Consider the following 6,000-nt stretch of genomic DNA (forward strand, 5'->3'; position numbering starts at 1 on the left):
TGCCCCAGGGTTACACAGGGTCCTTAACCCTTCACAAACCGTAAAAAATGATTTGGACGCCACAAAGTTTTCTGCCGGCTCTACCTTGTCACAATACACAGGCCCTTTGCTTCTGTCGCCGTTCTCAAACCTCTACATGGGAAGACAACATCCACCTGTTAAAACCTTTGGCCTTAAAGGGACATGAAAGTCTCCGCAGACAAAACTGACAGTTTGTTCAAACTCAGGTTTGATATTTAGGGTACATGATCTCAGAACACAGACCAGATTTGGATCCAGGTAGACTCTAAGGCATCCTCAGTTTCTCCAAACCTAAAACTAAGTGCCAATCACAAGGCTTTCTTGCACTGGCTGGCTATTGTCGACACTGGATTCCGAACGTCCCTCGCACGGCTCAGCCTCTGTGTGCTTTACTAAAAAATAACAAACCTAACCCTACTATTTGCAAAGAGGGGGATGACACAGCCCCTTGAGACTTGAAAGCGAAGTTTACCAAAAGCCCCTGCCCTCAGACATCCTAATTAGCAACCTGCCTTTTTGTGAGCAAGACGTGAGGGGATGCCCTTGAGTCCTCCCCCAACATCATCCCAAAGGGTATTACAGCCAACCAGCCCCTCTGGCTGGGGGACAGTCCCCTTGCCCCAGGGTCATTCCTGCCACTGTCCTCTTAGTCCAGGCCACTGATGAAATAGAAAGAGCAAACCTAATAGACACCCCTGCTAACTACTCCTCATCCAAGTAACTCTCACTGCGAGAGCCTTACCTGGGCCACCTTCTCCCCCCCTCCCCTGATGAAGCCCCTCCCAAGTGCCTAAGGCTGACAGATCACCTTTGGACTCCCGGTGACAACTTATAGGAAACACCTCTCAGGATACACACTTTTCCCGGCTTACTAAGGGTTCTTAAAGAATAAAAATGGGAGGGGCACCTGGGTGGCTCAGCCAGTTAAGTGTCTGACTCTTGGTTTCGGCTCAGGTCGTGATCTCACAAGCCGTGGCTTCAAGCCCTGCATCGGGCTCTTTGCTCTCAGCACACAGCCTGCTTGGGATTCTCTGCCTCCCTCTCTCTCTCTCTCTCTGCCCCTTCCCTGCTCACGCTCTGTCTCAAAAATAAACAAACATTAAAAAAAAAAAAAAAGAAAAAAAAGGGTAAATAACATGCTGGACATGCTACTACAACTCCCTTTGAAGTCCCTGAGGCCTGTCACCTTTATCTTCAGCTACTTCGGCCAACAAGGCTCACTTACATGCTCTTACTCAAGCCTGTATTTTAGCCGAGGGCAAAACCACAAACATTTATACTGATAGTCAGTATGCCTTTGGGGTAGCTCATTATTCTGGAATGTGACGGCAGCAACAAGGTTTCCTTACCCCCAGCGGGGATGAGATTAAAAATGGCCCCTACATCCAACATCTATTGGGTACCATACTTTTGCTGGCAGCTCTGGCTACGAAGGTTCCCAGGGGTTCCAGACGCGACCCCCTGGGGGGCCAAGGGATACCACCTTGCTGGTATTTCCACGTGCTGCTCTCAAGGAGACTGACACCCAGACCTCTGGCATGTTCCAAAGGGATGTTCTTTCAAATGACAGATGAGAAAAATTGACCGGAGATGCCCAACAATTAGCCCCAGAGGAGGAGAGTCAATATCTGGAAATCTAACAACTATCGGTTGAATAAAGGAAGCAAGCTCAGGTTTGGACCAAATCACGATCTGGTCCTCCCGGAAATTCTAAAGCTCCCTCTATGTCCCACCACGCACACATTCAACCATCGGCGTACTGACAGAATGATAGCATTCATGAACCCATATCGATGGGAACATATGAGGAAGGCCGCAAAAAGGGTCTAGTTTACTTGGCTTGTCTCAGTGGACCAACTGAGGTTTGGCAAATGGATTTCATGCAGCTCCCCCCATCTCATGGATAGAAGTATGTTTCAGTCATGGTTTGTATGTTTCCTCACTGGACCGAAGCGTCCCCTGTAGACAGGCCAGTGCCTCTTCTGCGGCTAAAGTTTGGTGAGAAAAAATGACTGTGTCTCAGATCCTCCCCCTTTTGGAACGCATACATTGTCACCCTTGGAGATAGAGGAACGACCGTGCATTCTGGCCCCTCCCTCTTTGACCCACAGTTGATAAAAGGAGACATCTTCAGCACTGTAAAGGTCTGGCTGCTTCTATTAAACATACCCATACTCTGCTAGAGCAATCTTTTCCTGGCGCACAGGAGACAACGATCTTAACTGCTCACACTTTGCCACCTGGAGGATCTGTCTGTCGGGGAAGACACCACCTCCATGAAGAGTCTTCAAACTCGTTGGAAAGGCCCTTATCAGGATCTGTTCACCAACCCTTGTGCCGACGCTTAGATCCACGTGACACATCTAAAGAAAGCCCCAAACCCTGACGGGACCTGCATACCATCTGGTGACATGATTTCCTGGAATCGAAGCCGACAACATCTGGAGAGACTGCTTTCCCAAGCCGTCCGGCCCAGGCCTGTGTACTTTTTTCTCACTGTCGCTTCTTTTGAAGAAAGAAAATGCCCTTTATCAGCATTTCCCAATCTCTCACAAAGGGGGAAACCTCTTTTGATGATGACCTTTCCAGCAACCGCCTCATTACGATCTTGTGAGCGTTTCCAAAGGGTTAGGAAGCTCAGAATCCACAAAAGCCTTTCTTTTGTCTAAACTAGGAACGGACTCTGGATTCTTATCCAGATTCACGGTTTCTGAATCCACAACTTTATGGGCTGTTACTGACAACACACATGGCTCTAAACAGCTCTTCTGAGAGAACAATAGGGTTTTTAAATGTCCTTAAAGTGTTGCTATTCTCGCAAAAGGGCTCATTAACTACTGCTTCACGGTTACACGTGGGCCCTAGGTTCCCAAATGCACTCGGTTCCGCGTGCTCTTACAGTAGTTCATGATTTTGGTGCATAGCCACCTCAGGAGATGACTTTCGGGAGGCAACATGACCCCGGGATGGCCTTCACAGCGAGAAACCTTTCTTTCCTAAGTCCAAACAGGGCCTGTAAATATCTTCAGACCCAGGGTTCTGGTTTAGAACCAACATACACTTTGGAACGGTCACGTTGCTTCTGACCGTGCACTTGCTGTCTATCAAACCCCCGCAGAAAGGATGTGGCCCCTAAGCTGACGCTGGCTCAGTGCTCACCGTCTTGAGAAGATACAGACTTCAGATGGGAAAATGCCTGAGGGCTGTCCCTCCTAACCCTCCCTGTTGCTCAATGTGGCTTAAGTGGTTTCCAACTGCTGTGTACTCGCCCTCCGAGGTGAGAACGTGACCACCAGAGAAGGTCCTTCCTGGCACCGAGAGATAAAACCACTAAATGCAGAGAACCTGACTGCTGATCTGCGATGCTTCCAAGGAAAGATCCTGATCAAAAGGGGGGAATGTGAACAGCAGTAATGGGAACCCCCACGAAAATGGACTCGGGAGGTTTCGGGAGGGGGAGCTCTCACGCCTTTCCATATGCCTTGTCCATTGCAGACTCAACGGGAAGAGGCAGACTCGACCTTGCACATGGACACTGACTATTCCACTACTCCAGCAGGAGGGAGAAATGTTTTCCTCATCCCTGACAACAGCTCCGCCGATGAAGAGCCACCATACTTCAAACCCCCAGTTTTCTCCAACTGACTTGAAGTTGTTAACTCATCACAACCCAACTACCTCCCTTTGCTCCTTCAAAAGCGTACCTTTCCTGTGTCCTCCAGAATTGCCTACTTTTGTTTGTTTAGTTGTTTAACGTTTATTTATTTTTGAGAGACAGAGAGAGACAGTGCATGAGCAGGGGAGGGGCAGAGAGAGAGGGAGACACAGAATCTGAAGCAGGCTCCGGGCTCCGAGCTGTCAGCACGGAGCCCGATGCGGGGCCTGAACTCACAAACCGTGAGATCGTGACCTGGGCTGAAGTCAGACGCTTAACCGACTGAGCCACCCAGGTGCCCTGCCTACGTTTTTTTGTTTGCTTGTTTGTTTGTTTTTTAATTCTTGAATAAACCCACCTTTTGCAGTAAAATAACTGGTAGTTTTACTTTTAAGGTCAGCAATACATATATAACATGCACATACATTCTTTCCAGCCTCAAAATGTGAACAGTGGAGGTTTCCAGGAAGTGAAAACATCTAATAACACAAACTCTACCACGTCGAGTTTTCAAGGCTTAGTTATCTGCCTCAATGACTGTGAGAATGATTTAGCTTAACACAATTTCAGGATAATTAGAAGAACAAATTGATCACTGGGACTTCTCTGTAATACAATCTGATTCTCGACGCTAATCAAAGTGGGGCTCTTCCTACAATTCTATAATGGGCAAAAACATTCCTCCGTGGTATCTCGCATTTGCTACTTCTGAGATCCAAACCACAGGTCATTTCTAAACTCATACTTTCTGATTTCCTTCTCCAGACCTTGTTTACAAATTTGGGTTTTGTCCTATGAGTTTGGCTCAAGAGCCGACTAAACCTTGCAGGAAAGACTTGCGAGTTAACCGACTTTACAGCCACTATGAGAACAATCAGCATGGCATTTCAACAAAGGTAGCGTTAAGGAACAGCAACCAAAAGTAAATCATTCAACTCCCCTGATGAAAAATGGAGAAAAGTCAAACATTTTGTGAGGCGGCCCAGCCATGACCAAGAGTCTCTGGATGCTCCAGATCTTAATCAATGTATCAGACGCTGCCCTGCTAAAAGCATACATTTGACAAGCGGTAGAAATTTACAAGATTACAGAAACTAACATCAGGATAACTGTGCTCACTTGTTCCAGGTAAAAAATCGAAACAATTTGATAATTGAAAAGAGAACATAACCTTGAAAATGATTTTGAAAAAAGCCTCAAGTCCTCTATCCTCTCAGATACTACACTTGATCTTAGCCAAAAGGCCAAGAAGCAATCTTCTGCCCTCTCAGATGTAATGATTTCCAGCTTTGCCCACGTCATACTGTTTTTACCAGGGAAGGAAACTAGCAATGATTGAGTGTCCACCACAGCAGGCGTCGGCCAAGTGCGGCCCAGGAGACAAACCCAGGCTGTGGTCTGTTTCTGCACAACCTATGAGCTGAGAATGGGTTTTACGTTCTTAACAGGTTGAAAAACAATCCAACGTAAGAACACTTTGTGATGTCTGAAAGACACATGAAACTCATAGAGCAATGTCCAGCAATAAAATCTTATTGGAACACGGACACATAGCCCTTCATCTACATATCATATACGGCTGCTTTCATGCCAAAATGGTGGAGCTGATCAAGAGATCTGGTGGTCCACAGAGTGTAAAAATTTGACACCTGGCTCTTTTTGGAAAAAGTCTGTCTACCCACATGTTTATTATATGCTAAGTACTTCAGAAAAAGTAGCCAGTACTATCCTTAATATACAGGTGAGCTAAAAACTGAGAGTTTAAGCTACTGTTACAAAGGACGAAAGGAGTCAATGGTGGTACTGAAATTCAAACCTGAGTCCACTTGATTCCAAGGCTGTGATCCCAGAGCTCAGACTACAATACACCAGGCATTTTCCAATTACTACATCAGCTTCCTTTCTCCGTGTTAGCAGCTCATTGGGCTGATGTGTAATGGCTTACGAAACCATAAGTTTTCCTTCACTGTCTGAGCTAGTCCCTGGCTTTTTGCACATACAGATGAAACCAAAAATAAAATCTTACAGGTGTGTGGGCCTTGCTTCAAAAGAAGCAGGAAGATTAAACATCATGAAGCAGGTTTTGAATTAGGGTGAAAGGCTGGGGTGGGGCGCCTGGGTGGCTCAGTCGGTTAAGCGTCCGACTTTGGCTCAGGTCATGATCTCACGGTTCGCAAGTTCGAGCCCCATGTCGGGCTCTGTGCTGACAGCTCAGAGCCTGGAGCCTACTTCGAATTTTGTGTCTCTTTCTCTCTCTGCCCCTGCCCTGCTTGCACTCTGTCTCTGTTTCTCAAAAAGTGAATAAACGTTTAAAATATATATAT

General features: G+C 46.6%; 1 protein-coding gene and 1 pseudogene across 1 annotated transcript in view; both read right to left on the bottom strand.

Annotated features, from left to right (window-relative positions):
• PRPS2 (phosphoribosyl pyrophosphate synthetase 2) overlaps positions 1 to 6,000 on the bottom strand; it is a 29,629-nt gene that overhangs the window by 19,004 nt on the left and 4,625 nt on the right. The window lies entirely within an intron of this gene.
• On the bottom strand, positions 4,776 to 4,932 carry LOC121025188 (uncharacterized; annotated as a pseudogene).

The sequence above is a fragment of the Herpailurus yagouaroundi genome, unplaced genomic scaffold (assembly GCF_014898765.1).
Source record: "Herpailurus yagouaroundi ecotype Mexico unplaced genomic scaffold, PumYag 67525, whole genome shotgun sequence".
Lineage (NCBI taxonomy): Eukaryota > Metazoa > Chordata > Mammalia > Carnivora > Felidae > Herpailurus > Herpailurus yagouaroundi.